This window comes from Centrocercus urophasianus, unplaced genomic scaffold (genome assembly GCF_019232065.1).
Source record: "Centrocercus urophasianus isolate 14NV4802_14NV808 unplaced genomic scaffold, USGS_Curo_1.0 seq_22, whole genome shotgun sequence".
Taxonomy (NCBI): domain Eukaryota; kingdom Metazoa; phylum Chordata; class Aves; order Galliformes; family Phasianidae; genus Centrocercus; species Centrocercus urophasianus.
This window is the reverse complement of record NW_024884778.1, coordinates 5,911,070-5,932,035: the sequence shown is the minus strand read 5'-3', so window position 1 is coordinate 5,932,035 and position 20,966 is coordinate 5,911,070. Positions and strand designations below refer to the sequence as shown.

Genomic DNA, 20,966 nt, shown 5'->3' with positions numbered 1-20,966 from the left:
GATGCAGAGCAACAACAGCCCATGCAGTGACTTGCCACCCTCAGACTGTCCACGTTGTTCTCTCTGTTATCAGAGTTTATTTTTTGGACATTTGGACTCCAGAGGCTGCCTGCTGCAGAGCAGGAAAGCAGCACAGAGGATATGCTGATCTGTGACAAATCACTGCAAGGACAAGGGGAACCTTTCCAGAGATTTCACTGTCCGTCTGTCTCCACATGACGTGCTGCAAAGGTTAATTTGTTTTGAAATTCTCATTTTTTATTTGCGTTACTGATCAACTTAGCAATTATAAATGTTAATATATTCTTCAGTGGCCTTAACTTCAGATATTGAAACTGCTGCACTAAGTAAGGATTCTACAGCTTGCCTTGATTTATTAAGACTGGAGTTATTCTGAAAACTCACTGAGTTACAGCACTGAAAGAAGCATGTTTTCAAGTTATATCCTTAATTATCTTTAAAGCAAGACAGACCCATTTATAACACTGTGGTTTAAATCAATGTAGTTAATTGTCATTTAAATCAGAACCAAGAAAACCCAATTCAGGTAACTTGGTCTGTATTGCATTTGTGCCTTCTAACAGGTACTCCTAAGAAAGCGTTACTCTGAAAGACTAAAAATGAATAGAAATGTTTAATTACAAAACAAAACAAAAAAAGATAGCTCTTTTGTAGTGATTAATTGCTTTTAACGCTGTACTGAACACACTGTAACTGTGTGTGCATCACCACATAACATCAGCATTTATTTCGTCCTGATTTTTACATCTGACTGGTGAAAAAAAAAAGTATGTGACAGTTTTAGTCATTCAATTACCTTTTTAAAGTGTTCTGCATCATGCTGCTCCTAAACAAAAACATGCAGAAGAGTCTAATCATTTAATTGTGTCCTGAATATTTTAGAAAATATTACCAAAACATTCAATGCACGTCAAGGTAGCTCTGATGTACCTAACATTAGAGATATGATTGGTAATTAATGACCTGAGCTATTTTTTTCCTTGCTTCCATGTTTTCTGAGGTCAGAATTTGTTGATCTCAGACTCCCACACACACCTCTTACTCATAGGATAGGAGAGGGTAAACTGATTTTCCTCTTGTTTCAACTCCCAGCTGTTTTCACAACTTGAAAGATTCCAACTGATGGAAAGTGGATAAAAGAAAAAGATGCTCCTTTTGCACCTGCAAAAGAGGCTACAGCTGTCAAGAGCTGCTTATTACTCATGGAGCTCCTACTCCAGGTGTCTAGCTAGTCATTTCTCCAGTTTAGTCATTTGACATTCTTTACAAATTCGGCAGTGAACGTATACTCTCAACTGTTGTTTTTGTGCAAGATACATTAATGTGAAAACAAGATTCTTTTTTTAAGGTATTTGCACTGAATTTAGGCTATCATCATTCCAGAACAAGTTTAATTCCATTCAAGTTTAATTTTAGGAAATTTATTAATTTAGAAATTAGAAGATGAAATTATGCACGTTGTGAAAATCCACAGAGCTCATCACAGAGCAACTGACAGATGGACAGAAACCTGAATGGATTCACATTGCTTTAGAGGGAAACTCAGCAGAAATACTCTGTGTTGCAACTGAGACTCTATACAAGCCTCAGGCTACCTGGAAATGACAGCTTAAATGTGCAGGGTGGACAAAAGTTATCAGTAAATATCTCAGTCCTGTATTTGGAGGGATGCAAGATAAGACAACAAGACCAATGAAATAATTTTAAAGCTGGGACAGTAGCTACAAGAGTTATGTCTGCTGAAGTCATCACAACTGCAAGGCAATTGCATATTGCATAGGAGAATCATAGCAGAATTTAGCAAAGGAGGCTTGGCACAAGTGTAATTATTACTGTTTTAGAAAGCACAGGAAATTCCAGCAATCATTGAATCAACCTTTCTGAAAGATGTGCATTAGTCAAATACAAACCATTAAGTAAATGCATGGAAAAAGTAATGTCCTGGAAGAAATAAACTAGTGATACATACCACATCAGACTAAACAAGCTAGCTGTTCTTTCTTGGCTTTGTACTACCTTTTAAAATTGCTGGAAAGTAATCACAAACAAAAGCTTAAAAAAATACAGAAGAAAACACGGTTTGTTTTCCCTACCTCTTACATCTTCTACTATGCACCAAATAAATGCACAGCAGCCTAGAGCCTGACATACCATCTTGCTTTAATCCCTTCCTGTTGACAGTGAAAAATGTTATACAAGTGTTCTACAAAAGATATACAATATCTGTTCATCAGGAAACCACCTCCCTGTGCAAAGATTCCTCATTGTACCATGCAGGCAGGGATGCCTGCAGAGATGCACTGTCATGCACTGGGGCAGATACTTTATTTGGGAACAAAGAGGCATGCACTGAAACAGCTAATGCTAGACGACAATGAATATGTGCATCTCACCCCAATCAGAACCAACATTCAGGTTGGCTCTCCTGACAGCTGCACTGTTAAGAAATCAGCTAAGAAGTAAAACTAACCGAGATACCTATGCCATCTGGATACTTGCCCTCTTGCATGGAGAGGGAATATGAATAGGAGAAAAACTAGCTGACAGCAGGAAAATTGAGAAGCAGTAAATCATGCAGAACTTGCCCAGAAATAACTAGATTCCTTTATTTGTTCCTGGATTGGATCCATTCTGCCCAGATAGGCTCCTCCTCAGCACAATACAGAGCTTTACAAGTTGATGTAATGAAGTGATGGGTCACGCTGCTGCTATCGCATGTGGGATTTATGAGGAGACTTTATCAGCTGAAATCAGGGAATGAAGGGGGCAGAGACGTTTTGGTTCTGCTATGCAGACAAGTCTGCAAGACAGATTTAAATGGGTGGGATGAAATCAGTCTTACTAAGGTGTTCTGTGTAGATGTAGCTGCACTTACCCCAGATACACCACCGTTCATCAGGAAAGGATCTGACCAGTTAGGCATTCATCTACGAAACAGGAACATCTGTTAGCAAAAGCAGGCACACCTCCTACAGGTAATGCAGCATATTTCCTCTCTTTCCTTAAAAAGAAAATGTTCAGTGCAGACACGAAAGCTGCCCTCCCTGTTGATCACCTCTTGTCTCTCCCTTTGGCATGTTATGTGCAATACTCATGCAGTAACAGATGCACACAGTGAGTAAAACACTCAGAGATGTTCGTCAAAGATTTCCTAAGGCTTTTCATGTCCTTGCTTTCCTGTGAGGTGCCCAAACATAAGTCATCTCTGTTGGCTTTTAGAGTAGATTAATTCAAAGCACAGCCTCAGAACCAAGGGGGGTGGGGGGGGGGAGGGCGGGGGGAGGGGAGAATGAAGGGTAATCAGTTAGCTGGGGTGTTGAGGTGGAGCATTTTTCCTAAGAAGGACAACTAAAGGGTAGGAAAGGCATTTCTGAATTAGCACATTTTCATCCAGGTAATACAGTTCCCTGTGGAGCTGTACCCCTAATGCAGGCTCATGGGCAATTCTTTTATTGGACATGATCTGAGAAGCTATTGGAGATGGAGAAAAGATAATCAAAACAGAAGAGTGATTTAGCACTTCTCAAAAGCACAGCAGGATATTAAATAAAAGACTCAGGCATCTGGGCCCTGAAACACACTGCACTTTCCTGATCCACAGAGATGGAACAAGGAAACCTCCCAGTAATGTCACTCCTACTCATCCCTACCTATTGGAGATGCTACTAGGCAAGGTTTGCACCAAGGGGAGCTGTGAGCCACCAAGTGTCAGGGTTAGGGACATGGAAACTCTGCAGCACTCCTCAGGCAACCAGCAGTGTACTACAGAACAAAGGGCTTTGCTGGGCCAGCCATGCACGACTTTTGATATGCAGTGAAGTGGGAAATGGGCCATATCTGCAGCATCTTTCAGCTCTGATCTAAAGCTAGTCAACTAGTAATAGGAGTTTTCTTTAAAGAAAAGGACTCTGGCTTCAATTTTCACTTCACGAGTCCTCAGACCAAATTAATGCCCAAATTACATCACATAACGTCAGGCCAAGTAGGTTTACAGGTTTTTGAGTTGGGTGAAGGATTAAATTTCACCCACGTGTCTTCAAGTCCCCAAAAGATTTAAGGATGCAACAAATTTTTCCATGATCAATGGGAATATTCGCATGAATGAAGTTAGGTGGGTACAATCAGGATCTGGCTCCAGATAAATAAAATTACATAAGTGGAATTATTTATCACAACTATTCTGTTTTCCTGGAAAGGAAAAAGGAAGGGAGGAAGGGTGAAAATGAAAGGCAGGTTGAATCATAGTAATTGGATTGATAGCACCACAGAAAACAGGCTAATCCTTGTAATCCAGGGGCACCGTCAGAAAAGGACTAAATCAAACATGTTGTTATTCATCTTGTACAGCTATTAATACAATCCACTGCAATGGTTATTCGATATATATGCTGTCTGTGTGAATTACTGCATATTTCATTCTCCTTTGAAAACTGAGAGAGTTGAAATAGAGTAGCATTTCTTTTTATCTGACAGAGCTTTAATCTTTTGCTCATCATGGTTTTACCTGAACCCTGGTTTAAAAAAATAAAAATAAAAATACATGCATGAGTTTTTTGCAAGATAAGCAGTTCCCAAATTAGAACTCTGTGGTCATCATTCTTAGTCATGATACATCTGCCACTCCTTATAAATAATAGCTGTACGAGGATCTGTTTTTTCTCAAAATAAGAGTCAGTGAAAATCCACCACATTGAGCAACATTCAGTAGGGTTCATATTATAGCCGAAGAAGGCACATTGGACCCTGCAGGAAGTAAGATAATTACTTGCAGTAGTCAGGAAAGACCTCCTATTCTACTTACGGGAATAAACTTAACTTGTGCATCCTCTCAGCAAAACACAAGGATCCAGCCTGGCACTCCTGAGATAGAGCAAAATATCCCTGAGAGAAATAAACCAGACTTCTCCACATCCTTAGAATATACCTGGTCTCACACTACACCCCTTCATCATTTGACTCACACTGAGGATGGTGACACAAAATCTGGGCTCTGTTTGTCAGAGAGGATTCAACTGAAAGTTAGACTGGAAGAGAGCATCTGCAAACACAGACCTTGCAAGATAATCACCCACCTTATTCAATGTGCCATCATCTATAGGATGTGGGTATAAGGTGTGCATCTACCATAGCTGAAAAAACCTTGCTCCTTTGATATTAGCTCCTGAATGGACTTTGTTGTATGTTTGAGGCTGGCTCCAGGCTGAGGAAGACAAGAGAGACCATGAGAAGTCATCAGGAAGGTCCAGCATGACCCACAATGGAGGTTGCAGAATCAGTCAGCAGGTCACGTTTCTCTTATTTCCTATGGGAGGATTCAAATGAAGATCTAATAATGACCTTAAAAACTGGAAACAGAAACAGGAGACAGTGCTGCTGTGCTACCTCAAACTGTCCTCTGAGGCAAGAAACTGAAAAATCCCATCAAGGAAACATCTCCATAAAACAAAAATAAAGCGTAAACAGAAAAATAAAACCAGACGCCCATGTGTACCCAAAGGAACTATTAAAAGCAAAATGTTTGTCAGTATAGGATGCTCCACCACACACATCTGGTGCTCTCAGCAATACAGAACATTTCTTTAATTGCTACACCTGAGACCAAGAGCAAGAAATAGATCTAGGGGCCAATCTCAATGCATTTTGAGACATGTAGAGATGAGTAGTGGCATGAGAATTCCATTGTCAATAACCAAGCAGTTCTATATTACTGAGTTAAACAGATACTTTCAGGATACAGATGCGTGTCTATAATTTGGTACCTGTTTTTCAGTTCCTCCTGATGAAAGACTGTAGGGATAACAGCAATAAGCCTCTTATTTGGTATATATAGCTCAATACTTTTCACGCTATCCAAGATGCCAGTACAGCAATGTCAAGTGGAAAAGGCAACTGCGGAGACTCCAGGCTGCTGCTTCCTCTCATGGGGATGTTGCATCTCATTGAACTATTCTGTTCCCGATTTATGTGCTCAGATTGTAAGCTCTGGCTACACCTACACCTTGCGGGAAGGATCCTCACTCGTTCCTGAGCCTTTAAAATGGCCGCAATTTAGCGGTACCCATTCAAATTCATGACTTCTGTGAATGGGGCTTCAGTGCAACAAACACACGGTGAAGATATTGCACCCATTGAGACAAAAGGATCCAAACGCAGACAAAAAGCAACAAAAGAGATAACTACTACTCATCTCAACGCATTGTCAGATATTTCTAAAGAGGAAAATGAGCTCCTGCTTCTCTTGTTCAGCGTGGTTAAGTGAGTGTGAGTCTATACAAAGGGAACTTTAGACATCTCTTGACCTGAGATTGCCTCGGATTATTTGCATCCTTTTCAAAGTTGGAAGTTTATGTGTTGTATTATGGCACATTTGAGGTCTGGAAAAGATACCACGTCCCCAAGCCTCATAGTTCAGGTTGGTGCCAAGATATATGCTCAAAGCCATGCATGTCCTTGTAGTTTACGCATTCTAAGTTGTTGCATTGCCTCCCACATTAAGTGCATGATCAAGAGGTATCCTTAAAACACTGACTACCTTCGAGCAAACTTGAGGCAGCTCAGATAGCCTTTCCCACCTGCTTTGCCCTACTGCGACACACTTTATTAAAAAGAAAACCCCTTGATCTAAAAAGATTGGACATTCTAATTTTTTTTTTTTCTTAAATGATGGAAAATTTTCCCAGATATGATGGCCCATCACTGTGATTAATCACAGCGCAGCCAGAGCAGAGGACTGAGCGGTGCGTTCAGCAATCAAAGCCATCAGTCCTGCCTCTTGGGATCAGATTGCAACTTCTGGCAAGTGGGGGAATCAGATTCCTGATTTCACCTTCTGCAGAGAACAAGTAGAATAGGAGATCAACAGCTCCTTTGGTGAGCACCAGTGGCTCATTCCAGCTGCATCTGTGGGATGTCTGTCCCTGTGGAATGATGCTCCATGGACCTCAGCACGTTGGTATTGGCAACGTCAAAGAAATAGTACTTTAAAATTGTTGAATCAGGGCGAGCATGAGGCTTGCTGAGCATTCCCTTTGATGTTCAGGGGAACTGAATGCATTTTGAATGTCTGACGGGATTTGCAAGGGATATTGTGCTTTTCATTTTGTTTTGAACAAAGCTTGAATTTTCCACCCTGAAAATAACATCGAGTATCTTGATATGTGCTCTTGTGCTGACTCAGAAGGAAAAAAAAGAACCATGCAAACAAACACACAAAAAAACCCCACCAACAAAATCAATACCAGAGCCGGAAAAATAAAAACAAAAATAACAACAACAAAAAGATCCCCCTCCCCAACACAGAAAAATAAAAAAAAAAAAAAAAAAAAAATCACCATAAGCAATAAAAAAAGCAACCATAAAAGAAACAAACAAAAAAACCCCAAAACCTGAAACCCCAGCTGGATTGGTCCCCATTAATTTCTTGTAATATAGTCATTACAAAGTATCATATTTTCAAGTTATGTTTTATATACCAGTTATGTTTTTGTATCCTAAATATGGAACGTAGACATGCTTTACCATTAAAGACAAAATTAATAAAGTCTGTATATATGCTGATGTTACCAAACAATATCAGAATGAAACATTTCACTTTTCCCCACCATCTAGATTCAGAACACTTCTAGACTTTATTTCCTTTCCTCTCTAATGTAAGCTTCCCCTATTCAGAGTTTTGCAACAAGTTCAGTGACACAGTAATTGTTTCTTTCCTGTTTAGAAATACACCAAAATAGGATAAAGTTCAATTTCTGGCTGTAAATACCTCTCCATAATTATTGTTGTGTAACTGTCTATCCTAAAGAATGATGTTAAAATCATTTTGGGCATTTATTTCAGTTTTATTTAAAATAGATTTCTTGAAGCTGAAGAACCTTTGGATTTGTTTTTGGCTTTCTCCTCATTAGTGTTTCCCTTGTAATGATGCCATAATGATTCACTATTTGATGTTCTCCAGTTTCAAACTTATTTATTGTAATTGCCCAATTTCTTCTGAGAATGACAGATAAGGAAATATTTCAAGAGGTTTGTAAATAACTGCCAAGGACCACAAGACGGCAGTTATTCTTGATTTATATCTGGTCTGTTTTGCTGTGCTAGCTGAAATAATGTGTTTATATAATTTTTCAGTGCAGTTTGTGTTATTCATCACTCAGCAAACAGTATGAACTATGCATCTTGTCTAAAACTTCAAGGTATTTTTCAGGTTGTCATTACTATGATGTATTGTATTCTTCTAGAAAACCACCATAGGGTAATAAAGTGACTTTAAAACAAAAGAACAGTCCTTAATACAATTTCAGGAGTTCTTACCACGAGAAGAAAAGGGTCCCAAGTCCTGCAAGTTGCATGGTTGCTTGGCTTCCCAGTGCAAAAGGAGGCAGAATTCAATCTTATCTAGAATTCAGCTTTGTAAGAGTTTCTGTCTTATAAAACATATAAATATGCATATTTTGTTTTATTTTTATGATCTGTATTTATGTATTTACTTTTAATGCATATATACATTACTGCAGCCCTCACAAATGCTTAAGGAGAAAATACCTATCCTGAAAGCATGACCTTGCAATATTTTTCTAGTCTGCCTGAAAAGAAAATTGGCTTGCTAATAATTGCAGCTTCCAGCTCCATGCTGCTAACATGATTGATGTTGCAGGAGGTGGTGCTTATGATAAGGAGGAAGTTAATGAGAAAAGCCAGGATGGTTCATGTTTCATAATCAACAGAATAAAACCCAGCATTTCTTAATGGGGAAAAGATAAACACTGGAAAGGAAAGAAAGGTTGCAGTCCAAAAAAACCCCAAAAACCTAAAAAAAGGAGAATGAAAGTACTGTAGCTAGAAATATCAATGAATAGTGCTGTATGTCAAAGCAGTGACGCTTTGTTTACATGGTTTATATTAATATTGTTAGTTACTTCCTGAACCAAGACTGGGGGTCTGTTGAAGAAAGGATATTTAAAAATAGAGTGAAGGGACAAAAAAAAAAAAAAAAGAATGTTCAGGAGTCCAGAATAAATACTGTTGAATTTGGGTGGTGCTCTGCAGATCTCTAATTTGCTCATAGAACTAAAACTGGACACCATACAAAGGGAATTACAGGCCAAAAGCAACCACCAACAAAAAACACAACACCAACATAAAACACTACTAAAATTTTTGTCATAGGAGCTTGGTAAATCATGAAGAAATATCATAGAAACGATACAACTGGGAAATTAAAATTCTGCCCAGCCTGCCTTTCTGTATCTACAGAGCTTTGCTTTGCAGCAATCAACACACAAAGACAAGACACAGGCAGGTAAGGCCCTTCTCTTCCACTACCTTTATGCACAGCTTTGCAGAGCTGAAAAGAAGTGGTGTACAACTTTTCCAACAGAACCCAATGGGAAATTATGTCTCTAGGGTAGTGTCATTCACTCCTCTTTCTCCTGTAGGCAGAGATATATCACACCTCTTGACAGGACAAGAGGTAATGGCCTTAAATTGTGCTAGGGAAGCTCAGATTGGATATTAGGAAGCATTTCTTCTCCAAAAGAGGAGTGAGGTATTGGAAGAGGCTGCCCAGGGGAGCGATGGGGTCAGTGATGGGGTCACCATTCCTGGAGGTCTTCAAGAAAAGGGTGGATGTCGCACTGAGTTACATGGTTAGAGCAGTATCAGGCATGGGCTGATGGTTGGACGAGATGATCTTATTGGTCTTTCCAGCCTCCATGGTTCTACGATTCTATATGCATTCTTTAGCTGGAGCTATGACTAAAATCCACCTTACCATCATAGCAACAGATTTTGTTATGATATACGTGACTGAGCACTATATACGAACCTCCCTTTGACTAAATCTGATTGTCAGACAGTTGACATTTTTCTTTGTGAGAGAATCTCTGGTTTGGCAGAAGTTCTGTGAAAAATAAAGAACCGCATCCAGAAATAATTCTAATATGGAAAAAAAAAAAGAAAAAAAAAAAGAGGATGGGTGAGGAAGTTGAAAGATATGGATTAGGTGATACTAAAGTATGCTAGTATAAGTAGGGAGGAGAATAAAGGGAAGGGTTTGTAATCGTAGATAGGCCTTGAATTGTCCTAAGATAATCCTAGAGGCTGACCTCAGTGCATCCTGAGACATGCAAACAGCAGCAGCAGATGCAGGTTTGGACAGCAGAGCATCAGGATCTGGCTTTGTTCAGTAATACTTTTCATCACCCTCCTTGAGAAGAGCGTAGAATGAGTCTCAAATAACATAAAGAGTTTCTGCTCACTGTCCAGTGTTTTGGTCCACAAGCATCTTGCAAATAGTTCTGGCTTCAATTCCAAGGTGCTGAGTGAAGATACCAGCACACGGTCCCCAAAGGACCGTTGTACTGTCGTGCTCTTCCACAGCCTTCAGGGATCTCTAAAGGACGCAGAGTCCCTGAGAAAAAGGAACAAAGCCTTTCCCACTTAAAAAAAAGTCTGTTAAATGAAAGGAAGTGGGGCAGGTGGCTCACTTCCTGAGGGCTGATTGCAGGGTGAGCCCAGGCGCTGATTCACAGCCAGCTTGGAGCCATTGTCCCTGTCCACCCGCGCACAGGAAGGAGCCTGGTCCTGGCCAGCCACCGCCCCACACACCACAATGCCCTGGGCACCCAAACCCTCCGTGGGACTTGAAAATACAGTCACAGAGCAAGGCAGCTTCCCCCAGTTTCCTTCGCTGAAGATTGACCACCAGCACGCTGCTTGAGGAAAGCATAGTGCTGCCATGTTAAATGGGATCCAGTATTCCCAGGAAACAGAAAAACAATAGCATGTGCACGTAATGCACGTTGGAGAATTCATTGATATTTCCCCCTTCCTTGGTTCTGGCCAAAAGAGCAAGCATCAGACCCGGCGACAAAGCACTTCCTATCTCTGCTGCTCTGTTTAAGGAAGTGCTCAGCTAGCAGCCACACCACAGACACTCTGTGGACATCTTTCACTAAAAATAGGAGCAGGAAAACACTGATTTACAAGTAAGCCCCTCCTCCCAATTTAAAATATATTTTACAGCCTCATGGGTGCTCCTTTAGGAGAGCCTTCTCTTTCCATCAGCATTATTCTAAATGGTAGGGGCTAATGAATGAAAGAGGACAGCATGGGCTACTCAGCCTGCATCTCCTCCCAGCCTGGCTTGCTTGTCTGCTCCATGCTACCCAATGCAACCAGGCTGTTGCCCTGAACGAGGCCAAGGAACAGTCTGCACTGCCATAAATCCAGGCCTTCCCAGCAAGATCAAGGAGGAGGAGGGCTGTGGGAGGCCTTGGAGGAGGCAAGGGAAGCTGTAACAAATGTGTGAAAATTAAGTGGATGCGTGTTTACATTGATATATCCACACATGTGGGCAAGGCCAGCCGTACACCCGCTCAGCCCTGCTTGGGTCCCACCAGATGTGAGCTGCTTACAGCTGGGAAGTGCCTTTTGTTTTAATTTTTCCTTTCATTATGGAGTCTCAGTTAAGCTGCCTCAGCACATCAAACCCGGCTGCAGAGCTCCAGCCTGGACTGCCTTGTATCCAGATGGAGATGATAAAGCAAACGTTTGCACCTGCTCATGTGGATGGAATTCCAGAGGTTTTGCTGACCGTACCAAAGCAAAGCCTCACTCCAACACAGAGTGAATGAAAAATAAGAAGGAAAAAAACTCTGTGACCACTTTAAACTTGTAGTTTATGAGTTGATGCTGAGAATACAAAAAGAGGCATTCATTTTTACTGTTGATATTTTTCGTAATATTTCTGAGAAAAATGTCTAAACTGATGACAGTGCAATCTACTTTGTTAGTAATGACCTTGCATCTACTATTATCTGTACATAAAAAAGGGGGGGGAAAGGTTCAGATTTGATATTCTTCAAAATTGAATACATCACTGTGCAGCTATTTGCTAAAACGGACCCAATTTTTAATCAGCTTTTTCCCTCTCTTTGGAGGATTAAGAATGCCTCATGCAAGAGTTATAGTCTTGTTAGCAACATCTTATTAGAAAAAAAGTGTTATTTTTTTTGTCAGTTTGTTGCTTAAATAGCGAGTAGTCACAGTGTAAAAGAACAAAAATGGAAAAGGACATTCAGAAAAAGAAGAATGCCCTTACCTGCAGATCACCTCCTGCACACCCACCTGATAAGTGGTCAAATGAAACATGGCCTCATTACTCCTTGGGAGAAGATTTTCATGTCGGCTTCCCAGCTTCATTATGAATGACCATTCCCCCCCATGCTTTTCTATGGACTATCACACAGTTACTGCCCAGTAGAACAAAGTTGGCCCAAAGGGACAGAACTGATGGCTCAAGGGGGCTGTGGCAGCTGAGGGAGGGGTGGTATGGAATCAGCTCACCTGCTGGATCCACCCAGGGACAATAACTGCAGAGCTCACAGAATGCAATCAAGTGCATTCTTCCCTTGGGTGATTAAAGAAATATCCAGTTTGATGCAACCGAGCTACAAAAGCTCTCTGTATCCTTCTTCTGCCAAGCGCAGAAGAATGCTTTGCTTTAAGCAATCTACAAAAAGTGCAGTATGCCAAAGACATATCACTTACATGGAATCCAGGTAGCTTCATGCAATCACTGATTATGCATAATTATGCCAAAAGTAAGGGGGAAAAAAATCTAAATGAAGTCAGTCAGCTTAGCAGTAGTCAAGGTTTACTGTACTTCTCCCAGGGGAAACCTGTGGAGGTTCACCAGGAACCCCTCTTTTCTACTAATGCAATGAATCTAAAATTAACAATGAAAAATACTTCTTCATGCTGGTTTTGTAACTACACCGAGTTCAAAATCTGAAAACAAGATAAAATTGATATAAAGCCTCTTTCAATTATACAAGACAAGATATAAGTGACAAGTGAAAAATCTAAGCAAGTCACGAGAATTTTCCCTATTTCTTTCAGGTTTCTGTCTCCCACAGTCTCTAGCAATGGTATAAATCACATCTCCGTTTCTTCAAGGTGTGATTAAATGTGCGACGTTGTTTTCTCCAGTTGGACATCACTTAACAGCAGTTGTGCCTTAATATATTCAGAAACAATTACCTTTCACGCATCATGCTGTCTCAACTTTTAGCAGTTGTTTGTGGTGCTAAGTTCTGCTGGATAATCAGAGGATCTGCACCTCCATCATTATAAAAGATTACTCTTGGTAGGGTTTGCGCAGGGCTACCAGCAATGCTACAGTCACAGGAATCTTAATAAGAGCCAGCTTGTTTCTCACACTAACACTCCAAATCTTTAATGACTTTAGCCCACAGCATTCATAGAAGACAATTAAACACCATTATCAACATTTGCTATCAGCAAGAAGGTAAAGCTCAGAGGCGACGTGGTTAGATGCTCACAGACTAAGCACCCTGTGTACCTGCATCTCTAAAGCACAGACACACTGGGGAGAAGCCACAAGTGTACCGATGGTGGAGGAAGAAAGAGTTTAGATCAATTCTGGAAAAGGCCTGAGCTTTTGACACCAATATACCCATGTCTTAAATGACTGCAATAGTCCCACGCCAGTCTAGCTTAATTAGGGAGGATTCACAGACAGGAGTCCTGACTAAGCTATAGTACGTGATAATGGGGAAGAATAAAAATTAAAAAAACATTGGAGTTTTGCCTGCAGCAGGAGAAGGAAGTTTCCCAAGGAGGGTTATTGTTCCAGAACTGTTTGATGAAATAATACACAAAGTAAGGCACTGCTAATAATTTCTGTGGACCCATGATGCCTTGCAATGCAGAGGAGTAGGTATACTCCCTGCATGGGAAAGGCTTCCTCATAGTTTCAGTCTGCAGAAAGACAATCATATATCAATGACAAAAGGCTAGAAGGCAATTTCTTAAGTTAGTGCTTTCTGTTGAGCAGAAATGGTCCCATCAACTTTCAAGGTGTGTGAGAGATTCAAACGGTTTTAACGCTCAGGCTTCTGTCCCAAATCAAATTGAACTGCCCTGAACAAATATTGCAAAGGACAAAGGTCAAGGCTTTATTTATATAATACAAGGATGTAATGCAATAACCGGCTGTTTGATACACGTAACTAAAAGTCAGGGACAAAGATGCAGACAGGATGTCAGCACTGCACAGGGAATTAGCCATACAACTCCCTCCCATTAATTACAGATACACGCATCCGAATCACCATACATCTCATGAAAATGTACCAAGAAATTATTATGATTCATACTTTACTTTAACAGTGCAGAAGGTGAAAGAAGATGGTGCTGTTCCATCAGCATTAAGTAACCATGGCTGTTCTTCCTGTGTTCGAGAGCAGTGATGGAATACCATGGTAGTTGTCCCTTATCATTATGCTTTTCAAAATGTTACTTTCATACAGGGAACAAATATTCCCATAGCAGTTATCAGACACCAATAAAATATTTTTCTACAAATCCCTAACAAAAATTAAATTTTGTTACAACTTGCAAGATTACCAAAAGCCCATTGTGTATCCTCACATCTGCCAGAGGCAAAAGGGATTTATAAGCCCAGAAACACTTTGAAAACTTTAATTTCCAAATCCTTTATGTAAAGTAACTTACTTGCTTAACACGGGGCATATGCTGCAACTCACAGTGAGTACATCTACAATTTGGAGCTCACTGTATGTTTTGGGTAAAGGAGTACATCTTAGTTATGTGACATACATTCTCTTAGCAATGTTCTTGTCCAAAAAAAGTAACACAAAAAAAAATTTCCCTACGTATTAGCAACGTATGTAAGGGATAAAAGATCCTCCTTACCATTAGAATCAGTTGAGCTCAAATATTCTTGCACATCTGTCATTGATGTGAATAGAGGATGAGAGTGCATTAAACAATCTGAATTTGATCCCTGAAAATCCTAGTGATCAGATTCAGACAGCAAGGAACTGTTTCTCAAGAGCTGGTATCTCATGCAACAAAGCTCCTTGGATGTTCAGAGACTGCATGATACTGGTTCTTACAGTAAAACTGAGTTCAAAAGATAATGAAAAATGCTCAAAACATAGAAAAGGAATGCACAACACAATTATTCACAAAATGGATTGAAATATCCCTGACAATATAGAAATGTAATTAATTTGGCTGGGCCTAAATTCTGGTCTTCTCTTTCCATAATGGGATTACTGCATCTAATACAAATGTTAACTTTCTGATTTATGCAAGACTACCACAAAGACAAAATCCACTGAATGATAACAGGACATATCTAAAGCTTTGCTGCATTATGCCACAAGTCTGCTGACATTTGGCTTTGTCCTCATGGCATCTGTAATTAAAGCAAAACTGGAGCCCTTAGAAGGGCTTTAAAATAATGTTTATCAGCATTAGTTTATGCGAGGTCACGTATTTTCAGGTGTTTTCTATACACTTTCTATTCTTGCTTTGGAAACTATGGCCCTTCATGTAGTCTCTAAGTGATGGAAAAGACCCATCAAAGCTTTTCTGGTAACCAGGTGTATCCCATTTTCCCGGGAGCAGTGTTTCTCTGGCAGCGAAGGATGACTTTACCTCAAATGAACTGCGTCCTGTGGGCCAGGAGAAAACTGAGCCAAGAATCTGCTCCTCAGCTGAGCTATTTGACAGGTGAAATCACTGGTTATGGTTCACATTCACCAGCTGAGCCTTGAAGGGGTCCATGCTTGGAAATAGGAACCTCTTAATTGCCCTTTGTCCCTGATGCTCTCCACATAGGTCCAATATTCTCTATCTGTAGGCTTTGCTCATGGGCTCTCAGGGCACTCTCCTTTCACAGGACCCCTCTCACAATCCCCATAAACATGGCAGTGCCTGTAGTCACCTCTTAGCACTTCTGGAGCTGCACAGCCAGTGACGAAGAACACAGGGAACAGCTTTCTGCTTTGTTCTCTTTCCTTGTCATGGTAAACAACAATCAGACAACATTCCTAAGGACATTATTTACTGACGTTTCTATAGCATAGCAATCAGTACGTAAATTTCAATGCATACATCTGTACAAAGTACTTAAAAAACTTCAATCCCAAGTTTTTTGTTCTGTTTTTGGTTTTTAAACTCGAAACTGTAATCTTCAGAGATAAAAAATGATTGTGGCCCTTTATGCTTAATCAGTCTTTGCCAAGCTGACAACAGATATCCAAATTACCAATTGAACTACAAAATTTTTGGTCACTGCTGCTATTTCATTATCATAACATCACACTCCACCTTTGAGACATAAAGGCCTTAAATGAAGGCACGGAAGATGATTAATATAAGAACGGCAAAATGTGTGTGTTAGGAATATTGATTTTTGACATTACAATTCAGTTCCTCAGGATGGGAACATGCTCAGTTTCCCGGGTTTTTGACAGCTGAAGAAGCAGAGTGTGCAGTAGAGGCTGACTGGCACCCAATTAAACCTGCGCTTTAATTTCTATAACTAATCTCCTGTCTAAATCTACTAAAGAGAGATTCTCCATACAGATGAAAGCTTACCTCAATTCACCATCTCTCCTGACCTGCTCCAGTGAACGACGGCTCTGCAGTTTGCAGCCTGAGGTACTTATGTGAAACTTTGGTGAACATCTTTTTGTAGACATTAAACTCACGAGTCCAAGCTATCAGTTTTGTCAGCTTCAGGCTGCCCTGAGTCCTGCACTACATACACTAAACCATGCTCAAGAAAAGTGCCCCACAGCCCAGCTCACCGTGAAGGGCAAAACCTTTCCAGATGAGAATACACTGCTCTAAGGTTGGTTCCTCTAAATCAAATAAGGAGGTAAGTCGCAAGTTTCTGACCACGAGTTGAAAGGCATTTTAGCCAGCTGCTCATCCACTTATCTAAATGTGAGCCATCACACAGATTTCAAAGTCTTTAATGGGCTTGACGACATTGCTACGCCTACACATGATTGCTTATGGGAAAGAAAAAAAGAAGTAAAGTGGACTGGGTCTTCCAGAACCTATGCTTAATCAAAAAGGTGCGATGAGAAGAAAGTGAATGTATGGAAACGTGGTGCCTCAGAGACAAGGGGATATAAAAGTTCTTTATCACCACCCAACATCAAAGTAGTTGAACGTTTCACATATGACAAAGATTTAAGCACAGTATTGAGAGACGACATTATAATTTCAGGTCTGCAGAAAGAAACCCGATCCCAGAATAAGACTATCCAAGCAGTGGGAAACTCCCAGAGACTGGGCATTCCCTAATTCAATGCCTGTCTTGTGCATTTTGACATTTGCACGATGGAAAGTACAAAGGGTCTTGTGTTTACTTTTCGCCTCTAGCTGCTATTGTAAAACACAGGAACATAAATATTGTTCACATTATTTCAGCAATGCACTACAGCAAATCTAGAAAATGAGATGCAAAATTCTGAACTAAGAGTCCAATGTGCCCCAACCAACAATTCATCTGTCCTCCTTACAAAGGAAGAAGAAACAGAAGTGGGAGCAGAAAGCAGCAACAGAAGGAAGATGGGAACAGACAGAACTTCACACAGACCCCTCTCTGCAGGATGCCTTCTACTGCCCCAGGCAACTGCTGGAATAAAAAAAGGTCAAAAACCAAGCCAAACCTCCATAAATCAAGCTGCATCTAGAAGCTTGTTCCTAGAGAATACGGGTGGATGCAGCAGGAAAATAGTGATGCAAACACCTTAAATGAATGCATCTAAACCTTTTTGATTAAAAGAAAATCTAACTCATTTCAGTCTGTAAAATAAATGGAGAGCTTATTGGCAGGGCAGAGCTACCATATTTCAGGGGTATGTGTTTTATTATTGCCTGCTTTTAAATTGCAAACCAGCGACCTCAAAGGGATTTAAAGAAAGACCATTGAAAGAGATGTTCATGCAGTCCAATGCCTTAGAAGAATAGGGAAGACTCCTGAGATGCCACTGCGACTACAAATAGTGACAAAGTTTCTTGAAGGCCTTCAGAAAGGGATTAACATCTCCATGCTGACACACACACCCCACATAACCAGGTACCCCAAAACTGCCTTGTTCTGCAAAGATGTGTGAGTCACACATTTAGCGTAGATGTGTGAGTAAGAACTACAAGTACAGGGGAGTGTGATCATATGCTCCTCATGCAATTATTTACGGCATGAGCGGTCTTCTATTAGGGAGAGCAAAATACTGTCCTTTCTGAAATCAGCCACGTAAAATCCTATTGACTTGTGAAGGTCTCCAAATTACTCCAATGTAAGTAGTACATAATCCTGAAATCACAACTGTGCAGACATGCATGGAGAGAGCAATATTTGAGTGTTGCTGTTCTGCATAGGAGTTGGTAATCTTTTGAGAACAGAATATTATTGAAGCTATGGCACTTCAGATGTTTTTGACTCCTGGTCCCAGCTCCTCTAAGACCTCTCCGCTGGTTATTTTGGTTAGAGCTCTTGAAGGTACTACAGAGCGACCCTTTCTCCCAGAGATGGGAGATATAACCAGCTCTTCTCAACAAAATGTGCTTTTTTCTCCTCCAGTTCCCACCTTTCAACATCCCAGTGGGCTTTTCTACTTCTGTATGGATCCACCCCTCACCAATTCCCCAAAGTTCCAATTTCTTCCAACTCAAAACATTGTGAGCTGTACTGTAGCACCCACTGTGCCTTCGTGCAGGTACAAAGTCAAGCAAAGTGGGAGATTACTTCTCCTTGCTACATTCATGTGAGATGTTCCAATCTCACCTGGCTTGACTCTGCCTAAGCACTGGGTCTTCTCTCGAACCATCTAACTACCCAACAATGCTTCTGTAAACTGGAGATACATATTCACGCTGAGAGGCACACAGTGGGGTCATCACTATGCAGTACCAAGCTGGGTTAGCTGGGATGGGGAGCAGCCACCACCCAGTAGTGCTGTGGTGGCCTAATGAGGCAGCAGGCTCAGTCCTCAACACAGCATCTCACCTCGCACAGAACTGTCACCACAATTGGAAGTAATTGGAGGCCTTTTCGCCAGGCTCAGCAGGGAGCACAAGGAGCAAAAGGGCAGGGGTGAGCAGCTGCTGGGGCCCGGCTGCAGTCCCTGGGGTGGGAGCATGATGATGGCAGGGTGTGGAGAAGGTCGCAGTGCCACTGGGCTGCCCTAGAAGGCAGGGTGCAAGCCCCGGGGCTGTCTGTCAGCCACAACCATGAAAGAACGTAAAAATAAACCTGAGCTAAAGTGTTGCTGACATCCTCAGTTATATAAGGGGCTGGCTTCAGAGAGCAGCCTTGCCGCTGTGTTGTTATAGACTCCCTTCCACCCTTCTTGCTCCATTTCTCATCGATGGCTATAGCTCAGCCTCAGAATACAGAGGCTGGTCCATGCTTGTGCTGGTCTCCTTACCACACACAGAGCAGGAATTTGGAGCAGGGTTATTGTTTGGGGTACTTCAGGACTCAACGTTCTCCTGAAGTGGGCTTTGCTTCTTTTGAAAGCATTATTATTTAACAGTTTGAATAAAAATAATACTGAAGTGTGAAAAGGGGCACTTGTGCTGCACCAACCTGAACTGTTAAATTCCAAAGTGCTCCTACACACTGCCCATAAAATGGAAGATGTTTTGTAATTGCATTTGCTACAGACATGTGGAATGGTATTCATCTCAGGCCAAGCCTTTTGTTTTTAATATAGTTGAGGTTCTCCAGAGCATCCTCTACCCTCAGGCTGAAGTGTAGCTGAGGTGCAAATACAGAAGCCACAGGCTGGCCTACTCCGAGTTGGTTCTATGGTGTTCCAGGGCAGAAATACAGTTACTTATAAGAAAACAGCATTCAAATTGGCCTTCAGAGAAAATGGGGGCAAGAAAGTTCCTGTAAACACTGAAAGAGCCAAAGCAATGACAAAGCAGTTGTAATCCATTCTTCTCATGCCACATTCTTGGTTTCTGGTTGCTTTGTCTCCATCTTTAGACAACATACATTTACTGAGGATATAACAGATATCTTTCTAAGTCTTACATTTGCTGCTATAGGATATAGTTGCTTCATGCCCAAATAACATCCTGAGGCAAAATACTACAGTAAGAATTAATATTCTGGAATGCTGTATAGGATCTGTGATCCCAAGTGAGTCTTTGAGTGTGCTTTATTGATTTGTTTTGGCTGTATGCGAACAAAGAATTGAGCTTTATCTTATGTTGGCACTATACTGCAGAAATGGGAGCTTTTGCCCTGGTCAGAATCAGGCCTTCTGTCCTAGAGCCAACAATAGCAAAAGACTAAAATATGACCTCTTCATGAAAGAGTTGTCTGAAGAATGAGCTGTGCTAAAACCCAGCCTCACTTCTCCTCTTACAAGTGGTGCACACTCCCACTCCCCTTCTGGAGCATTGCTCCTAACTCATTCCAGGAAATTCAAATGGCCAAAGACAAGAGCTGCGATTGATTTTTCTCGAGTTTTCTCTTCTGTCACAATGAAAACTCCTTTTGCCAGATTCCTGCATCCTCCGCTTGCCTCCCATGAGTCCATTCTAGCCAACTTCCACTCTTCCCTTTAGTACCTGACACTGCTGTCTTTGTCTGACAAGGTGCACAGAGTTCAGGTTTTCCCCTCTTCATTTCTCTTTGGACCTGACACCACTGCTGACCCCTGCTCAGCCTTCTCTTTGAAGTGCTTTCTTTGCCCTCGGCATTCCCACTGGATCGCGTTAACCCTCCTTCCCTCCCCACTCCATCAGTTGGCTTCAATAAGGGAGAGAAGCTCAATGGAACCCCCATTTTTGTCTTATCAGCACTCTTTCGCTTCTCATAAAATCCTACCCACCTCCCACATAAAACAGTCTGGCAAAAACCAACCACTGGGGAGGACTGGAAACCTCTGCTAGATGTCATGCCAGGAATACCGCCTGCCGCATGACATAAGCTGTCTGAGCATGTCTTCATTTGACCAGCTCTCCAAGTTGATTGTATGTATGTGCTATATTTTGGCTGTGTGCTCTAAGTGATGCTACTCTTACGGTTCTGTATCATTGCTCAGCTCTATTGCAATTTTAATAGTAAAATAAACCAA

General features: G+C 41.1%; 1 long non-coding RNA gene across 5 annotated transcripts in view; it reads right to left on the bottom strand.

The window, feature by feature from the left end:
- LOC122163024 overlaps nucleotides 1-20,966 on the bottom strand; it is a 68,294-nt gene that overhangs the window by 27,874 nt on the left and 19,454 nt on the right. For all 5 annotated transcript variants that reach the window (XR_006169764.1, XR_006169767.1, XR_006169766.1 and 2 more), the window contains exons 2-3: nucleotides 5,094-5,221; nucleotides 2,897-2,948 (exon numbers count right to left, since the gene is read on the bottom strand). This is a non-coding gene — a long non-coding RNA (uncharacterized LOC122163024). The remainder of the gene's footprint in view (nucleotides 1-2,896; nucleotides 2,949-5,093; nucleotides 5,222-20,966) is intronic.